Source organism: Crinia signifera, chromosome 1 (genome assembly GCF_055691185.1).
Source record: "Crinia signifera chromosome 1, ASM5569118v1, whole genome shotgun sequence".
Classification (NCBI taxonomy): Eukaryota; Metazoa; Chordata; class Amphibia; order Anura; family Myobatrachidae; genus Crinia; species Crinia signifera.
The window spans coordinates 90,302,056-90,323,927 of record NC_139217.1 but is presented as its reverse complement, the minus strand read 5'-3'; positions in this window follow the sequence as shown (position 1 = coordinate 90,323,927).

The window sequence follows — 21,872 nt, the reverse complement described above, 5'->3', positions numbered from 1 at the left end:
TTCTTCATTTGGGAAATCTGGTCCCTTAATTGCAAGAATCCTATCCATGAAATTTGCTTTCGGTATGATTAATAATCCAAATTAATTACTCCTCACTGGGTTCTTATTCTTTTTTTTTTCCTCCATTAATTATTGAATGGCAACACTACTGGTTTTAATCACCTTTTTTCCTGAATAAGGTCCTTTTTCTATGCACTACAGTTTATGTATTGGTGGTCATATTGATTAGACCTCTCCTAAGAAAAATTATTCTTATTTAATGACCTCTCCTTCATCCTCCTCGTCCTTGATTTTTTCTCCTTCCCTTCATCATGCTCTTCTCGTTTTATATATATATAAACATTTTTGTATTGTATTCATTTTATGTATGTGTAAAATCACACTGATTTTATTATGATTCACAGTGTGAAATCTGTCTGTACAAATCTGCTATAATGCCCCTGAGGAAGTCAAGTTTTTGACGAAACGCGTTGGGCTACCGACATCTTGCAGAAGACACTTTTGAATAAAAGTTTTTTTTTTTAAAAACATTTTATTGTAACTCATTGAAGTATTATTTGTGATTGTAATTTGAGGCGCACTCTGAACTCCCTTCTATCTCATTTCTATTACTTTGGTTCCTGTCTAACAGAGGATCCCTCAGAGTTGCTGCCACTAGCAAACGTTAGCGCGGTCTGGGTACCTTTTTCTTTACTATCCATTTTCTGTTAGTTTACCCCTGACTGCTGCTACCTGTACAAATGCCACTTTTTAAAGATAGATCAAAAAGATCTTACAATGTGAAGAGCATCTTCGCTGATGAGGATTTAGGATTGGACGCGGAGGATGACGGAGAGGACTATTATGGTTACTTAAATGCCTTGGAAAAATTGGCCACAAAGGAATTGAAAGGCTATTATGATATAGTAACACTGGAAAAATATATTGAAGTGGGAAGAATCCCTAGAGGTTTGAGACTCCAAAAGATGCCCACCTATGGAAGTGATAATCCATCATTTTTAAAAATATGGAATTCCATTCTAGATGAGTGTTCGGCTAAATTAATGACATCTTTAGTAAACGAGAGGAAAAAGGAACTTGTTTCATTGGAGAGCGAAATGGGCAAAATAGAGGGCCTTTTATCTAAGTTTGATGAAAGTGAGGATTTCAAACGTGATATAACAGACCTCCAATCCAAACTAGATCTCCTGGAAAAAGACATAATCCAGAGAAAACAAAAAAAGTTTTCAAGAGACAAAAAAGATTATGTAAATGGACACATCCATATATGGCCCAACGAAATAAAAAATTCGGATCTGCCCTTCAGAAAAACCCGACATGATACCAACAATATACCTGTATGGGATAAACCGAGACGCAATTCCTACAGATCAAATGATAGGGAGTATAATTCCTACAGGTTAAATGATAGGGAAAACAACACGTACCGCCCTCGGTACAACCATCAAAACCAATATAATGATCAAAGACACCACTACCAAATGAGACCAAGAAGACAAGATTATAGAGATCATGAAGACAATAGAAATGATCGTAATTACAATAGATTCCAGAGAGGGAGAATACCCCCTCACAATGATCGCCTTCATCCTAATCGTAGAGATGGTTTCAGATCCCCCTCCCCACGCAGAAATCAGCACCAACATTTTTTAGAGGAAGGACGGGATACAGATCCCCCCCATCGCACAGTAAGAGAGGAACTTCATGTGAGACTCGATTCCCCACATGGTCTAAAACGCAGACTGAACGGAGATATCGAGGATCCAGAGGAGGAAAAAAACTCCCCCAAAAAGAAAAAAAATCTACCAATCCCACTGTCACAGGGACAGGAGTCATCAATCTCTCAACGAAAGAATTATCTCCAACAGAGAATGCGGTATTAAACAAAGGCCTCAAGTTCGCACCAGACAGTCACCTTAATCATTTTGACCTCTTCATCGACCTGAATAAGTACATCAGAAATCTCACTGTCCAGAGGCACTTTTTGAAAAATCCTTCCAAACCCATCAATACATCAGAAGATAAACCACTAGTAGCCCCCACATCGCGCTTTTATCCAGTGGAATCAAGAGGCAGCCACCTCGATATATTTTTCGAAGCAGTTAGAGATGACTTCAGATCCATCCAGCTTAAAAAACATTTCCCGAAGAACCTGAATGTCCAAGAAAGTAAGGCGGTTAAATCATTGGGGAAAGACAACAACATGATCATAAAATCAGCCGACAAAGGCGGAGCAGTGGTACTGCAAGACAAAGCCAGTTATCTCTCTGAAGCTGAAAAAATTCTTAAAAAAAAAAAAAAAAAAAAAAAAAAAATTCTTAATGACGACACCACATATATGAAATTACCATCCAACCCAACGATTGAATTCCAAAAGGATTTGGTCAATCTTCTATCCTCTGGCCTCCAAAAAGGTGTCATATGTCAGGAGGAGTTTGAGTACATGAACGTGAAACACCCGATTCTCCCGGTATTTTACCACATTCCAAAAGTTCATAAAGACCCAAGACATCCACCTGGACGCCCAATAATAGCAGGTGTCAACTCTTTAACCTCGAACTTATCGCACTACTTGGACTTGAAACTGCAGCCATATGTTCTACTTAATGAGTCTCACCTAAATGATAGTTCTTCAGTCCTATGTCTTCTAAAAGGAAAAATTTGGTCAAGAGATCACTGTTGGTTAACCATTGATGTACAAGGGTTATATTCCTCAATACCACATGACAAAGGACTACAGTCAATAGACAAAATTCTACACGATGACCCCAAGAATTCCGACTCTGAAATTGCATTCCTCCTCAACAGTATAGAATATATACTGAAACATAATTTTTTCGAGTTCAATGGCGAATATTTCCTTCAACAACAGGGGACAGCCATGGGGACAAAATTTGCCCCAGCGTATGCGAATCTACACATGAAGGCTTGGGAAGAACGTTACATCTATGGTTCTAGGTTCGAAAATAACATCATTATGTATAAAAGATATATAGATGACCTGCTATTCATTTGGCACGGAGATGAATCCAGCATCCTTGAGTTTATCACATACATCCATGATAATGACCTCAATCTAAAATTTACATATAAAATCCACTCAACAAAAATGGATTTCCTCGATCTTGAACTGGAGGGGAAACCAGATGAGGAAATTATTACTCGAACACACTTTAAAACTGTCGATGCTAATAGTTTTATACCTTCTACAAGTTGCCACTACCCAGCCTGGAAGAATAGCGTTCCGTACGCACAATTCTTGAGGATCAAACGGAATTGCAGTGAGGAAAGTGAATATTGGTCCCAATCACAGCTCCTTGTAGATCGGTTCCTAGAAAGGGGGTACAAAACTGAATTTATAGAAGAAGCAAGGAAAAAAGCCTCACTGAAAGAAAGGAATGGTTTACTCATAAAAAACGACAGAGCCAAAAAAGATCTAAAGTGTAGACCTTTCGTCACCCAATTCAATTGCGAGAACCGGATCATCAAGAACATTCTAGAGAAACATTGGGGCACTCTACTCCGGGACCCAGTACTGGGGCAACATCTTCCCCCAAGACCTCATGTGGTATATCGCAAAGCCAAAAATCTTAAATCCATTCTGGCACCCAGTAAACTAAAACCGACCCCCGATCCAAATCCCCCAATTTCGCATTTTCTAAGCAAAAAACCAGGCACCACCCCCTGTAATAAGTGTATCTGCTGCCAATATCTGGATAAAGTCCAATTTCATCATACCCAGAACAATGGCAAAACATACAACATCAAAGAAGCTGTCACTTGTAATTCAGATCATGTGGTCTATATGATTACATGTAGCTGTAATTTAAATTATATAGGAAAGACCATCAGGCAAGCGAAGATACGCATTCAGGAACATGTAAGGAATATCAGGAATAAGATGAAGGTCCATAGCCTACCCCGCCATTATTTGGACAAACACAATGCAACCGTGACCAGAGACAACTTCAAATTCACCATTCTTGAAAGGGTACCTCTGAACCCCAGGGGAGGCAATAGAGACCACGAGCTGATTAAAAAAGAGAGCTATTGGATATATACCTTGAATTCCTTAGCCCCCAAAGGTCTCAATGAAGGTGTGGACATTGTGGCCTTTTTATAAACCCCATTAGATGCAGACAGTATCTTCATGCATATTATTAGGGTATGATACACCCCCCTACTCTTATTCTTTATATGTTAATTCTTATCTCTATTTTCTTAATTAATTGCAACTGCAACACTGGGGTCTCTATAGGCACAGTCATATTAATATGTTAACCCATTATGTCATGTATACACTCTTTTGGGTACAAAATTTCTACGTTATTTCGTTCACAATATTTAAATTGTCTTGGACGATTTTTTTCTAGTTTTTTGATGTAATTATGATTAATTATTCTCTAGATGATACCCAATACTTGTTCAAAAATAACTGTCTTTGACGATCTTGACTCTTTTGATGTAAATGTGACAGTAATCGATCTCTAGATGATATCTTATATATTTATAATTTTTTTGATATCTATATGATATCTTATACATATAATAATTCTTTATACTCCAATTTTTTTTCTCTAAAAATATTTTTTTACACTACACATTCCCCTTCACGGGTTATTACATATAGGTTCATTAAGGAACCCCTTAGGGAACACTAATTTAAATTTAAGCTACCATCGATTGTATATACCCACATATGTATAGGTCATTATAAGTGGGAAACACATATATATTTATTCACACGGACACTAATATTGTATTTAATAGCGGCCTTAGCAGTGGTCAGCACTATTTTGATTATTATTTTTTCAAGTTATGGAACGTTATGCGCGTCACACTGAGCTATAAGCGTAACCTTTAGAAAGTATGGAACGCAAGATGCGCTCCACGGAGCCGGAAGTATACACTGTAATGCGATGGAACGCCATTTGCGTTTCACCCAGCCGGAAACAGTTGTCTGGAGTGTATTAGAAGATATGGAACGCAGAGTGCGTTCCACCAATCCGGAAGTGCACATTATTCAGGATGCGCTTTGAAATCCCGGAAGTGCACCGTACCTACAGTGCGGACAACGCACTGTACAATTTAATAAATATCTCGTTTAGCATGATCCAGATATTGATATTGCTAGTAAGTGCCGGATTGAATTTATATGCTAAGGTCATTTATCGGTGGTATCTAAAAAACTTAAAGGAAACAGTATGGCCGCCATTTGGAACACAGGGCGCAATCCCCATGTGTTCCATAACGTAATTAAGGATTTTAAATTTTTTTTTTTTTTTTTTTTACTTTTTTTAATTTTTTTTTTTTTAATTTTATTATTTTTTTTTTTATTATTATTATTATTATTATTATTTATTTATTTTTCATTTTATTTATTTTATTTTATTTTATATATATATATTTTTTTTTATTATTTATTATTTATTTATGTATTTTTTTATATTTTTCATTTTTTTTTTCACGGTTTCAAACTCCTGATATAAATATAAGTAGGAGGTTCATGTCTCCAATTAAGTTCCACATCTCAAAGGGTGGCTTTATATAATTTTTTGAGACTTAGGATAATTGCACACACAGGAAGTGATGTAATCATGCTAGCCCCATAAATAACCTGAGAGGAGTTCAGGATTTCATTCAGCACTTTGGAATCCTGGTATCCACATCCGGTTTAGCTCCTGCTTGGTAAGTGCCTGCTATCATTATGAATTCGAATACTGTCACATATTTGAAAATCTTTTATGCATGTATTGAAAGGGGACAATATGTTTTTCATTTTATAGCCTGATTTTCCTGTTACCCTGTTTTGTGGAAACTTGGGGTAATCAATTCCCCCTAAAACCAACTCACCTGACTTGGAATACACTGAACAGCCAGTATTTAGTGCTATACCTGATCATCAGGGGTATGTAATTACCAACACCTGTCTCGGTCAAAATTGAGGTTTACAATGCACCTTTACAGCAAGGCTATCATTTTTCTGCTTAGGATTGCGAGTTGATTCTTCATTTGGGAAATCTGGTCCCTTAATTGCAAGAATCCTATCCATGAAATTTGCTTTCGGTATGATTAATAATCCAAATTAATTACTCCTCACTGGGTTCTTATTCTTTTTTTTTTCCTCCATTAATTATTGAATGGCAACACTACTGGTTTTAATCACCTTTTTTCCTGAATAAGGTCCTTTTTCTATGCACTACAGTTTATGTATTGGTGGTCATATTGATTAGACCTCTCCTAAGAAAAATTATTCTTATTTAATGACCTGTCCTTCATCCTCCTCGTCCTTGATTTTTTCTCCTTCCCTTCATCATGCTCTTCTCGTTTTATATATATATAAACATTTTTGTATTGTATTCATTTTATGTATGTGTAAAATCACACTGATTTTATTATGATTCACAGTGTGAAATCTGTCTGTACAAATCTGCTATAATGCCCCTGAGGAAGTCAAGTTTTTGACGAAACGCGTTGGGCTACCGACATCTTGCAGAAGACACTTTTGAATAAAAGTTTTTTTTTTTTTTTAAACATTTTATTGTAACTCATTGAAGTATTATTTGTGATTGTAATTTGAGGCGCACTCTGAACTCCCTTCTATCTCATATATATATATATATATATATATATATATATTTATTTTACATTAAAAGATACATTACCCTTCCTCGCTCCAGCGGTGATTCTCTGCAGCAGCTCATCCCCCGCACTGACGGGCAATCTCACTGTTTTGGACAGAACCATGCACAGATCTCACTGATTGTTCTGTCAAACTCGCCTGCCTGAACTTGGTCTATTTATTTTGCGATTTTTGGTAAAGTTTTCCAAAAATCGCACCCTATTACATTTGAAAGTTGTATACTTTATAATGGGAAAACATCTGGATGCGAATTGAAGTATGAGAAAGAAATCGACAGGTTAAAATGTGAGATTTTCACTGCAAAAAGTGTAATTTTTACCGCAATTCGCATACTATTACATGCGGAAATGGTGCGAATTGTCACGTTCTTTGACTAAAAATCTCAAAAGTGGAATTATCTCATTATATTACATGTCACCCTTATTCCGCTAACTTTACTCAACTATTTGCGTCCATCAAATCAGATCTCTCATCCTGGAATTAGCAGTTTATCTCTTGGCTTGGATGTACGGCTTCTGTAAAGATGTCAGTCCTCCCCGGGCTACTTTATCTTTGGCAAACTCTTCCCTTACCTATCCCCATGAAAGCTTTAAAACAAATACAGAGAGAGGTCTCTAATTTTATCCAAGCTGGTAAAAAACCTAGAGTTCAGATGCGCATCCTACAAAAGCACCATACTATGGGTGGTTTTGGCATCCCAGATATCATGAAATACTACAGTGTGGTTAATATGGCACCATTCATTTTGTGGCATGCCCCACCATCTCAGAGAGTGTGCACATCAATGGAAGCAGAATGCACGCACTTCTATTTTCTCTATAGTCTCTTACGGTTCCCCTCCCTTCTACATGCTCATCATCCATTATGCTTTTACCATCTACGAAACACACCCTTCACATACAGTATGCACCAAATTTTATCATCTACGTTCCATCTACTCACTACTGACTCCTATTTGGAACAACCCTACTTTCTAACCTGGGTTAGATCACAAGACCTTCCAATACTGGACAATATTCTATTCCCAATAGACATTGCTCCCAGATTTCTAATCCAGATTCATGTTCCCTCATCAGGTTTTCTATCAATATCTTCAAATCCGTGATTTCTATGATTTTTTATTTAACCCAATGCTTATACTCTATATTGCTCTCCTATAGAATCTCTTTGCTGACATTCCTACTTAAGTAAAAAACTAATTTCTACCATCTATCAATTGCTTCTGTTCCATAACCAACCTCCAAAAGAACTTCAAGAACTAACTTGGGAAAAGGAGATGGGTCTGGTCTTAATGAGTGGGCTAAAATTAAGCAAAATGCTCTATTTCTGCCTGCATCAAACAAAATGCATACAAACTAAGGGGCTAAAGATCTATATAGGGTCCATTAAATGAAAAACATTTTAACTTTACAAAACTTTTGAGAATGGCATAAGCATATATGTTCGCCCATCCGTTGGACAGGCCTTAAGTGGTAAAAAAGTGAAAGGTTATAACACCTGTCAAGTAGATGCAGGATTTGAAAAATGACAGGAGCTGATTGGCTTTTCCGTTATCACTTTCCACTTTATTACCATGTTATCACTTCACCAGGCTTAATACATACTGAATGCACCAATGAATGATCATTAGCAGCTGAGAGACAGCCCAAGGAAGAAGAGAAGCTACAGTACTACATGTGTGTCTTAGGTGACCTACACAGCTGCCTGGTTCCTTCTCACAATTGACAAATTAGTTAATAAGTAGAATCCTATAAAGATATGACAATGGGAAATCTCAAACTTTACATATAAATTATTGTACTTATATACAGTATATGACACCTAGTTGGCTGAGTTTTATCTGGCCTATTGTCCGATCTGATCTCCTGATTGCTGTCTCACATTGGGCTTCCATTTGAATGTTACAGTATATTTATTAAAAATGTTTGATGATCTGGTTTTTCTAACAACCTGATTAATTGAGATCTGGCATTATAGTAAATTTTGGTGTCACACAACCTGCTAATTTTCAATTATCACAGCTGATATCACAACTTATCTGCCCTGAAAATCAAACTGTATGTTTTAACTATCTATCTCTCCTAACCAAAAATTGCGACTTTCTGGATAGCAAAGATAATAAATACATTAATATGGTACAGTATATTCATAAATCCTACATATATTAATGTTGATGACATTTAGTAAAGTAGCAGTGGCGTAAGTTAGTCTATGCAGCCCGGAGGCAAGATAAAAGTTAGTGCCCCCCCCCCCAGAGAGAGAGAGAGAGAGAGAGAGAGAATGAATGAGAAATAGAGAAAGAAGTGTCAGAGAAAGAAAGAATGTTAGGGAGAGAGAGGATGTCACACTCACCCTCACCGTCTGCCGCTGCAGCGCCTCCCACTCAGTTTCGTGGACTCCCAGCTCTTCATCACTGTCCCACAGTGACATTGTTGGCAGGCTGGCTGGCTGGCTGGCTTGCTCAGCCTCAGGCAGGCCGACTTCCGCCCCAGCTAAGTGACGGGGTGGAGTGGTGACGTTGCCGCGGCCGCAGCCGCATACACGCAATGGTATAGGGGAGGGGGCGGGGCCGCCAGCACACACGCACCACTACGCACACAAGTGTACGGGGAGCAGGGGGGATCGCCCACCCGCACCACACAAGGTTACGGGGAGGGGGCCGCAAGTCCGCACGCACCACTGCACACAAGGCTACGGAGGAGGGGGTGCTGCATATGCATAATATAGCCGCATGTCGCTGAAGATAAGTGCGACAGACGGCAGCGGCTATGTTATGCAACACAGCGCGGGCCCCCCCTCCCTGTAGCCTTGTGCGCAGTGCCCCCCAATGTAATCAGGGCAGAACATCGGAGGCAGTGGAGCCACTGCCCCCTTTAAGCCTGGCGCCCGGCGGCAGATGACTCCATTGCCTCCGGGAGTTCCGCCACTGTAAAGTAGTAAAGATTTATTTCTACAAAAACACAAAGTTTACAGTTGCAGAAAAAAACAGACTTCATTAATTTTTCTTGGCTAGGGAAATGAAAAAAAAAAATCCAACAAAATGAATCTTTATATATAAGAATATGTGCTTCAGAGATTCAAATTAAACTCTGCATGTAGAGCCAGTGCACTTCATTGTTCGTTACCAAATTTCAATTAAGGAGCGCAAAATTTACAATCCCACAACTAGTTGCCTCCAATCAAAATAAAATAATCCAAAACTTTTGGAGATGCCTTTGCTCAAATGTTATTATCCGCTATACAATATTTAAATGATATAATAAAGCCTTCGTGAACAGAGATTATTTTATGTCACAGGTTAATCTTCCCCAACTTATGTTTCAGTAATTATAGTAATAAGCATACCTATTGACAGAAATAGTTAAAATGATTAAAACACTAACAATAAATCCTCGGACCCAGATGGCTTTAATAATTAACATTTCATACTCCTTGCCTGACTAGACTGCTTTACTACAAGGTACTTTTGGCTGCTGTCCTATTGAAATGCTGGAAGGTACAGTAGTTACTCTCACTAAACCAGGGAAAGTCAGTGAAGGACAATCTGGCAACTTTTAGGCTGCTTTCCATGCCCGTGATTTAGAACTATACACAATATTATTTAATTTTAGGCATAGTTAGAGGCCATTGATCAAGTGGACTGTGCAGGGAGAACAGGTCTCTGATAGCAATTTAAATGATCTCAATACAATGCAAACTTCTGGCTTCACAAGGACACCTTGAGGTAAATGTACTAAAGCTTCTAAAAATGAAAATCGGTGATTTGCCCGTAGCAACCAGGTTCCGTCTATCATTTCTCTATAGCATCCTAATAAATGATAGAATATAATTGGTTGCTCTGGGCAACATCACCTCTTTTCATTTTTAGAAGCTTTAATAAATATACCTTCTTATCTACTAATGTCACTGAATGCAGGAAGGTATTCTCACTGGTTACGGTATGGGTGGGGGGTCAACAATGTCTAGGTCAACAGTCACTAGGTCAACCACTTATCGTCAACAGTGCCTAGGTCGACACCTGGAAATGGTCTACAAACCATAGGTAGACTTTTCCAGAAGGTCCAAATAACTTAAGGTCAAGACGAGTTTTTCACGATGTTTGTGTCTGTCGACATGGATACCATATAAGTGTACCACTGCGCTCGCAATGCTTCAAGTGCGGTGCCTCGCTGCACTCAGTACACTATTATACTCTCACTCTATGCCCAATTGGATAGTAAAGTATGAATCAAGTCGTCCACACTAAAAAAGTGAAAAACATCACTGTCGACCATGTCCATGTAGACCTTAAACTTGTGTTGACCTTCTGTCAATGCAGACCTACAGTATGGTACAGATAGAGCCATCCTCATCTAGCCCTTTAATAGGATTAAGTGAGCCAAAGCTGTTGGACTTCATCCTATGCTAATCCCCTACTGTATTGTTTTATGTATTGCATTGCAGTTGAGAACAGTAGGCCTTGGTGAGCCATGGCTATCCAGAGAAGGCTAGCTGAAGAAGGCTTCATCTGTATGTTAACCATTTCCAGGTGTCAACCTAGTGACTGTCTACCATTAGGTGTATTGTCGACCAAGGGACCACATTCCATTCTCACTAATGATTTAACCACTTGCTCAGAGGATCACATCGGAACATAGTCTATGGGTTTTGCACTCAAACTCACACTTGGGCATCCCTTCACTTTATACAGGGTGATATTCATTTGATTTGTTCACCGGGTGTGAGCATTTGGGCAACCATTGCTTTTTGCACATGTTGAACACAAATAGACTGGGTTTAGAGATGCATAAAGTGGCTAAATCTGTCTAAACTTTTGGATGTGCTGATAAAAATGTATTAAAAGTCGGATTTTTTGCACATTTCTGCTTACTACCTAAGGAGCACTCATGCCTTTTGGGGCAACAATTAAAATTGATCTGTCATGCACAGTGCACCCATAACAACTGCATTTCCCCCATAGATTTAAATATGTAAGATCTGCTATAAAAATTGACCTGATGATATCATCACCTACGATAGCTAGCCACTAAGTTCCAGCACATTTATTTAAAAATTCTTAATACAAGAAAACAATCAGATATAGGGGGTAATTCAATAAGGATCTCAAAAGCAACATTTTCTCTAATGGGCAAAACCATTTTGCACTGCAGGTAGGGTAAATGTGCAATGTGCAGAGAGATTTACATTTGGGTGGGGTGTCTTCAAACTGAAATCAAAATTACAGTGTAATGGGCCCTACATACATGCCGATGTGTGTAGGGCGACCTAGCTGCGCTAGGTCGGGCCGTTCTGCTCCTCTGTCGCTCAGCACACAGAGCTGACAGCCCACACACAGAGCGAGCTGTCAGCTCTGTGTGCTAAGCGAGTGGACAGCGCCAGTGTTCTCCGGTGAGAGCACCCTGCCGATGCCGATATTGATGGACACTGTTCATCAATCTCGGCCAGCGACAACAACGCGCGGGGACGCGCATTGCTGTCGCTATAGCCCCACACACATACCGATGTGGGGGCATTTTCTAAGCGACTTTGCCAAACTAAGCAAAGTCGCATAGAAAATGCCTTAATATCGGCATGTGTGTAGGCCGTATAAGAGTAAAGCAGCCAGTATTTACCCTGCACAAAAAAACAACTAATGCACAAAATAACTCGCCCAAGTCTAAATTTGTCTGCACATGTTACATCTGCCGCCCCACCTGCAGTGACCATAGTTTTGCCCATTTGCTTTTTATTTATTTTTTATTTAGTATCAGTTTCTTATATCTGTATATATTATTTCTGTATCATTTTACATTGATGTTAGAATACTACAATATAGCATCTCTTGGTGTTTGTGGTAATAGGTTCTAACTACAGTACATATTTGTTTAAATCAATGTAAGATCTATTCTAATGCAGTATGCCCCTAACTAATCTGAAGGAGAATGTTCTACATACCTGTAGAGCATGAAAGACAACACATAAGCTTTATTCAAATTCTTGAAATGACACCAGGGCTTAAAGTTGTCCTGGAGAGGTGGTAGAACTTATTTGCCCTGACACTGACCCCCATCCCCCCATTAGGTGGCGTACGGTCCAGTGCCAGGGTTTTTGACACTGCAAACTATAAATGTGTGCAAAAACTCGCATAAAGGTTAGTGGTCCCACAAGGAAGGGGTGTGGTCACACAATAGTAACTCCAATTAATATTGCGCCACACAGTAGCATAATTATATTCACATTAAAATGCATGTGGTGCCCCTGACTTATTTTACATCACATGGTAGTTCCCCTTATTCACATAGTAGTGCTGTTTATACACATCTGTTTCTGTTACTCTAGCAGCTCACTGTCCATGTCCCTCAGCAGTCATATGGCCTGTGTCCCTCCAGCAGCTTCCAAACCTCTGAGTCCCTCCAGCCCCCTCTCACCATGTCTTCAACACATAGCCTGCTTCTCTTAGTTGCTCTTCTTCACTTCAGAGGCAGTGATTGTATGACATTACATATGCCGTGCCGTAAGAAGAAGCCTCTGGAACCAGGCTTTTCTGTTGGAATTACTGTTTAGGGCTGTGGTAGAGGTGGAACTCAGTTCCCCCTACCATTAGAGGTGGCAGAACTCAGTTACACCCAGTTCCCCCTCACTTTAACCCCTGAATGACACACTTTACTGTGTACTTATTAGAGTTTGAATGACTTTAATGGCTAAACTATTAGCACTTTCCTGTTTGCTTCTTGAGAGCTGGATGACTGACCGACAGTCGGGATTCCCGGCAGTCATTTCTCCAATATCGGAATCCCGACAGTCAGGAGCCCGACAGTCGGAATCTCAATTTACACAGGCTATTTTCCCTTGATCCCATAGAGGGAGAATAGAATAGGTGGAGAGTGCAGCTCGCCACTGAGCCCGCAGCGTGGCCCACAAGAGACTTTAATGTACCCCCCCAGTCAGAGAAACAACGGCCATCAGAATACTGACTGTCTGTAACTTATACCACACCCTGCTTCTTCAATTCTAATGCTGGTAAGTATCTTACAGGATGAAGGGCTAATTTGATTGCTGAAAAGTGCGTTGTTTGCCTGAAAGCGTTTAGCTTTCTGCTAACTGGGCAGTGGCTATACTGGCCATATAACTTTTCCTCCTAGTCCTATCCTCATTCCCACTTCTCATTTCCTGTACGTACCCTTGCAGACACAGGTTTATTTGTTCTTAATTCATTTTCCTAGTTCCTAAGTTATCTCATACAAGGTATGTCCATTTCTTTCATTATTATAGTTCTAGTTTTGTAGTTATTTTATCTACTCCCCTATGGTATTGATTGGCATCACTTATACTCTATGCAACTTTTCAATTCATATTTTCTTTTTATTGATGATTAGATGGTTTGATTTAAATTGCTTTTTAGATCCTTACTAAATGACCCCATAGCTAAGATTTGATAACAGAAATTAACTTAAGTTTTCCTATAATTAGAAGTCAATAATATAATATATTTTGATTGTATTGAGGCATAGAGCTTTACAATGAAAATAAACATAGTACATCAAGCTTTATATAAGAACATTTCCACCTATGTTATTTTGATATGATCGACTTTGAAATCTTATTGATACATTAGGCAGAACAGAACCACATAAAAATGTCTAATTCTCATTATTAAAAAATAGTGTCTATCAATCCCTCAAGGTATTGGTATAATCACTGCATTTAAAATAGACCAGATTAAACAAAAGCTTTAAAAAATAAGAAAATTACTATTTCCCAATAATAAAACAGAAGATAGATATCATCAAATACACCAGGGGATATGCTGTACAATCATCAAAAGTATTGTTTTACACTGAACCATGTATTCACTGGCTCTTTGGAAGGCGTAGACTCGGTTTCTGGGTCAAGCTTACTATACTTCTAATCTTGTTAAAATACAATATACTGTATCTTAAAAAAGTGGTGCTTAACTAGAAATAGATACTTCATAGATAATTCATAATTTAGAAATAAAAAAAGATTTTAAATGGAAAAAATATATAATATACTGTATACACACACATTGGCGGATTCAGGGGAGGGCACCTGGGCACGTGCCCCCCCTCCCCCCGTCATTTTGTAGCTGAGGACCAGGGCTTTCCAACAAGCCCAGCCCTGTGTCTCTAGCCCCCGGGAACCGGAGATATCGCCTGGCAAAGCTGTAACGTTTTCCCCATAGGATAATATGGGACCCGTTAAATCCGACCCCCACCCGGTTCGGTCGGCTGCCAGTACCCCCCCTGGCATCACATTGTGGTCAATTCCAAATTGCTGGGCCTTCAATATGATACCAGGCTGGTCCATACCGGTCAATCGGTTCCAGAGATATTGCGGGTAAAATGATTTTTTAATTTTTGAAATGTAATTTCATGGCTGTTCATGTTCTTTGAGGGCAGATTACTCTGGAACCAAATGTTCCAGTTTCACGGGACCAAAATCATTCAAAGCCCACTCAAAAGTTTGTCAATATGATACTTGTCACATGTAAATGGGTCAGTTGGTTCCGAAGACATAGCCGGTAAAAATTAGATAACTGGTTAGTTTTCTCTCCCCCTGAAAAATGCAGGGACTAGGCTGGTGTAAAAGGGGCCAACCCGGGAATGCATTTTTTGGTGTGAAAGGGGTATTATTTCAAATAGCCGGGACCTGCAGTGGTCTGAATACAGCCAGGCTCTGCCACTGTCAGTGGCTGTCACTTCTGCCTGGCGGCGGCTGTCCCCGAGCATGTCTTTCCCCCATGGCAATGAGCATGGAACCTCTAGCAATGAGCATGGAACTCTTGTCAATGAGCTTGTAGATAAGCAGCACTTATGTAGCATAATTTTTAATAGGCATTATGGTGTTTGGCATAATACATAATGAACATAATGGTGTGTAACTTAGGGCCTTATTCTGGTTGGTGCGGTCCGTTCCGAATTCTTTCGGAGGACGCTTTTTAGCTGTCTGCGCATGTGAAGGCAACGCAATGCGCATGTGCCACGCATGGTCTACGTACTCGTTCTCTCTAATACCGTCCACAAATGTGCACCGAATCGACTAGGGAAATATGGGCGTAATATGGGCGTCATTCGGCCTTACACAAGGGCGTGGTTTCAAAGTGGGAAAAACTGGGCGTAAATCTGGGCGTACACGAGGGAGTGCACTAACTCTGGTAGGCATACATTCGGACACGACACCAACTGCAAACGAACCAACACGCATGAAATATGCGGTCTTCATAAGCAAGTTTCACTTTGCGGAGACCACTTGTTCATGTGCTAGGCATTCGGTTCGCCCAATTAGTACGCCCGCACCTGAAGCACTCTCAGCTGAACACAATACAATCCACTCCTCTACTCATTATTGATTAATTACACTCTTTTCATAGCTTCAATTGGAAGCATTGCTGCCTAAATGGCCCATTACTAACTACACAAATATATGCTAAAACATAATACACACACACTGTGTTTAAAGCTGTAGGTAAGTGAGCTTTAGTATGTGTTACTAATAATTAGCACATTGTAGAATATTGCATTTGACGTGCAATTATTATATAATATGCATACATAAAACATAGGTAAAGGGCAAACAATGAATGAATAGCACTTCACATGATGTAAGGGTTAATCTAATCTAAAGTGGTAGTAATGTGTTTAAGTGTCAATTAGGAATTAATTGATTACAATTACAAACAATCCCTTTTTTATGAGGTTGCCTAATTGCATAAGTGTGTCATGTGGCAGATGTATGAGTTCCGAATACAGTCGTGAGTTTTGCGGAAATACACCGCATCAGTGCGTACGGCCAGCTTCCCGTCCATTCGGACGCTGTAAGACCATGCATAATCTTTGTGTTCCTACCGCACACGCACGGTTTGGATGTTGTCTGAAAACACACCCTCTTCTTAGAGAGTCAGTCCGACTGAATGCGGACGATCTGTGGGCGTTTGTTCTGACAATGTCCGCACAGCGTGGCGTTCGGTCAGCTCCGAAAGAATTCGGAACGGACCGCACCAACCAGAATAACCTCCTTAATGTGTAATGAACATTATGATGTAAATGTTTAATGCGCACCTTTGGCAGACAATGTCCCTGTTTATGAAGCGTATTGTGAATTTTGGCATAATCTGTGTGGCATTATGTGAATTCTTGCTCAATCCTTGTGGCATTATGTGAATTTTGGCTCAATCCGTGTGGCATTATGTGAATTTTGGCTCAATCCATGTGGCATTATGTGAATTTTGTCTCAATCTGTGTGGCATTATGTGAATTTTGGCTCAATCCGTGTAGCATTATGTGAATCTTGGCTCAATCCATGTGGCATTATGTGACTTTTGACACAATCCATGCGGCATTATGTGAATTTTGGCTCAATCCATTTGGCATCATGTGTAAGGGGCAAGTATAATGGGGTCTAGTATTTTGTTGCATAATGTGTAGAAGTTGTATATGGTGTGGTACACTACACTCAAGGACACTCCCCCTGTTGAGTGGCCACACCCCCTTTTCCGGAGCGCGCCTTCGGCGCATTCAAAACTACATTCTTTACTTTTGTCGCCATGGTGGGCCTGCGTACTTTAAACGCCAGGGCCTATTTTTAATCCCATTCCCACTCTCTCTCTCTCTCTCTGCTCTCCTCTCTCTCACCGTTCTCTTAGCATGTACACTGGCAGCACTAACACCACCCCTCCCCCACCCAAACCTTCTTTTATCATGGTGCCCGCCCCCCCCCCCCCCCCCCCCCCCCCTGTCATTTTATCCTGGATCCACCCCTGTATCAAAAAGCCTTGACTGATTTGATACACTATGAGCAATTTCCTGATTTGGTTTTTCCTGTTTGCTTCTTCAATTCGTATGCTGGAAAGGATCTTCCAAGAGGAAGGGCTAATTTGATTGCTGTATAGTACATTGTTTACCTGAAAGCTTTTTTCGGTCATACACAGGGGGCGATTACAGCCCTTTTTCTGTATGAAGCACTGACCATGACAGATCGCTCAGCAGACATTGCTAGTGCAGCGCTATGGCTCTTATTCAGATCTGATTGCAGTACAAATTTGTTCTTAAAATGGGCAAAACCATGTGCACTGCAGGTGGGGCAGATGCACCATGTATGGTGAGAGTTAAACTTAACTCTCTCTGCACATGTTACATCTGCCCCACCTGCAATGCACATGGTTTTGCCAATTTTAAGAACATATTTGTACTGCGATCAGATCTGAATTAGGGCCAATGTGCTGAGCGATCTATGCTGAGCTAGATCGTTTAGCCCACTGCTCCCGTTTCCCAGTGTGTACAGGGCATTAACTTGCATCTGCAGCGGCAGTGACTATACTGACCATGTAACTTTTCCGCCCAAGCCCTTTCTGGACCTGCCCCCATTCTTCCTCCTAGGTAACCCTGGAAACAGATGTTTGTTTGTTAATAATTACATTTTCCCTGTTCATAAATGATCTCATGTCTACAGTACTTTATTTTTTTTCATTATTGGAGTTCTTTGTATCTACTTTCCTATGGTATTGACTGGAGTCACAGAGGGTGACATTCTATGGATTGTCATAAATGCGCATTTTTTTTATCGCACCACTTCGCCCTTTTTAAAATCGCAAGATTGGCCCATTTTTCGCATATTTAATGAGATGCGAAAAACGGCCCAAATAGTACGAATAGGTGCGAGTTGGTGCGATGTCTTTAGTCCTGAAAATGTGCGATTTTCATGTCTGAAAATCGCACGTTTGCAGGAAATCGCAAATTACAATAAAAAAAAAACAGCGCGGGGTCCCCTGCCAGAGCATAACCAGCCCCGGGCTCATTGAGCCGGTGCTGGTGACATAAAATCAGGGTCCCCGACAAATAGGGGTCCCCTTGATTTAATTAAACCAGCACCAGGCTCAAGGTCCGGCGCTGGTTCCCAAAATACGGGGGACAAAATGACTAGGGGTCCCCCGTATTTTAAGAACCAGCACCAGACCCAACCAGCCAGCAGGGTAATGCCACAGCCGGGGGACACTTATTATATAAGGTCCCGCGGCCAAAGCATTATCCCCCTGACTGGTCAGCATGGGCAGGGGTCCTGGGGAAGTGGGAACCCCCCCAATGAAGGGGTCCCCCCCCCCCCTCCAGGACTTACCAGCCCATGCTGAAAGTCCGGGGCTGTCCCCGATTCCCCTGGGCGGTGGGCATCAGGCTGATGGATAGTGTAAAAAATAGAAGAAAAACTATTGTTTTCTACTGTAGAACTATGAGTCCCAGCAAGCCTACCCCGCATGCTGGGACTTGGAGAACCACAAGTCCCAGCATGTGGGGCATTAAAGGGCCCGCTGGCACTTGTAGTTCTACAGTACAAAAAATAGTTAAATAAAACACACTGACACCCTGAAAAATAAAAGTTTAATACACACATAACACACACAATGATACTTACCTACCTTGAGCCTGTAGGTCGGTCCCTGGATCCTGGGTCCGGGGTCCGGGGCTCCTGGACAGAAGAATCCGGTTCCGGGGCCTTGGTCCTGGTTCCGGGGCTGGTCCGTGGTCCTGGGCTCCAGGGCTGATGTCTCCGGGGTCCAGGATCCGAAGTAGTCCAAAAGGGGTACCTGAGGAAGGAAATCCTACTCACCTGGTCCCCGGCGACGACATCGGCATCCTCTCCGGCAGACGCGCTGCTCCCGGCTGGTACCCGCTCTCGGACTGGAGAGACGCAGAGATTTTCATCTTCCGCGCCTTTCCTCCGGATGATTCTATTGGCCGCCTAGCGGCCACTCAGGAGCCGACTTTCTCGGCTCCTGATTGGCCGCTAGGCGGCCAATGGAATCATTCTGAGAAGAGGCGCGGAAGATGAAACATCTCTGCGCCTCTTCAGTCCGAGAGCGGGTACCAGCCGGGAGCAGCGCGTCTGCCAGAGAGGATGCCAATGTCGTCGCCGGGGACCAGGTGAGTAGGATTTCCTTCCTCAGGTACCCCTTTTGGACTACTTCGGATCCTGGACCCCGGAGACATCAGCCCTGGAGCCCAGGACCCCGGACCAGCCCCGGAACCAGGACCAAGGCCCCGGAACCGGACTCTTCTGTCCAGGAGCCCCGGCCCCCGGACCCAGTATCCAGGGACCAACCTACGGGCTCAAGGTAGGTATGTATCAGTGTGTGTGTTATGTGTGTATTAAACTTTTATTTTTCAGGGTGTCAGTGTGTTTTATTTAACTATTTTTTGTACTGTAGAACTACAAGTGCCAGCGTGCCCTTTAATGCCCCGCATGCTGGGACTTGTGGTTCTCCAAGTCCCAGCATGCGGGGTAGGCTTGCTGGGACTCATAGTTCTACAGTAGAAAACAATAGTTTTTCTTCTATTTTTTACACTATCCATCAGCCCGATGCCCACCGCCCAGGGGAATCGGGGACAGCCCCGGACTTTCAGCATGGGCTGGTAAGTCCTGGAGGGGGGGGACCCCTTCATTGGGGGGGTCCCCACTTCCCCAAGACCCCTGCCTATGCTGACCAGCCAGGGGGATAATGCTTTGGCCGCGGGACCTTATATAATAAGTGTCCCCCGGCTGTGGCATTACCCTGCTGGCTGGTTGGGTCTGGTGCTGGTTCTTAAAATACGGGGGACCCCTAGTCATTTTGTCCCCCGTATTTTGGGAACCAGCGCCGGACCTTGAGCCTGATGCTGGTTTCATTAAATCAAGGGAACCCCTATTTGTTGGGGACCCTGATTTTATGTCACCAGCACCGGCTCAATGAGCCCGGGGCTGGTTATGCTCTGGCGGGGGACCCCGCGCTGTTTTTTTTTTATTTTAACTGTTTAAACTTTTTTTTACACCAGAACCCTGCACAGATCATTGCGATCTGTGCAGGGTTCTGGCTAATTCGCCCATCAGAACCTGGTCTGATTTTTGGGTGAATTATAGACACACTTTATACAAATCGCATAACATTAAATATGCGATTTGTATACTTTTTCATGTGAAAACATCTGGATGGGATGTGCTGCGAAAAGCAGCCATTGCATTTCCAGTGTGTCCAACTTGTTAGCCAAAATCGCACTTTTTTCACATTTTCGCAGCTCATTAAATATGCGAAAATGGAAAAAAATGCGATTTCGGCCGTTTTTGCGAAAAAAATTGCAAAAATCTAATTATCTCATCCCATAGAATGGCACCCTTAATTTCTACTCAACTTTTTTGTTTAAAAAGAAAAATGATAAATAGTTAGATGAATTGACATAAATTGACAGGTAATTTCACACATAAAGAATATACATTACAATAAATGATCATGTTTTCAGATATTGAAAAAGCCTCTATATAAGCACTGAAGAGATGATAAAAAAAAACTTCACTTTATAAAGACTGGTTTATATTCTACTTTGGTTTAACCGTACTTTGAAATACATCAAAGCCTCAGTATTAAAATTTAGTAACATACAGGTACTAAAAGTGAGAAATCTAAAAATAAATGAGAATAAAGGCACACACTCAGTGGTATAATATTTAAATAAAGTCCTAATGTAACTGAAAAACCTTTTTGAGGAGAAGATGAGTAGAACTCCAAAAGTACAAACAGTATATAAACAATGAATCAATTAGAATTAAATGAAAATTGTTTTATTATAAGATTAATAAAAGTAAAATAGAATATTGGACCTCAACATGAGGAAATAAAGAGGTAGGCAAACTTGCTAGCTTCTGGCATATAGAAATATAGGTCCTGTACGTTCCTATTTAGTCAGGTCCACCCTAGGGACTGATGCTGAAACTTGATTGCTTATTATGGCTCAGTCCCAAAGATGAAATGAACCGCTGTGTAGAAATGTCTGTGTGCATTTCTTGCATTTGGGAATTATTTTATCATTATACAATATGGCTCTTTACATACCTCCCAACATTGTCCGGGCTGGAGGCGGGACTCCCGAGAGGCCCCACAGGACATGTTGATGAAAAGGGGTGTGGTCTTGGGAAAAGAGTTTCTGCGTTTGCGAAGCCACACCCCTCTGTGATCTGCTTGCCATGCCCCCTGTTCCCCTGCCTCCATGCATAGACACTTTCCCTGCTGCTCTGTTAGACAAACAGGGGGACTCCCAAATGCCCCTCCCCACTTCGGGACACTGCCGGTTCGGGTGGGACACAGAACAGTACCCAAAAACGGAACTGTCCCACAAAAATAGGGACAGTTGGGATGTACAGAATGTCATTATTATATTAGTTTTTAAATACTTATATACATCACCGATGAACAATTAAACACAATAAC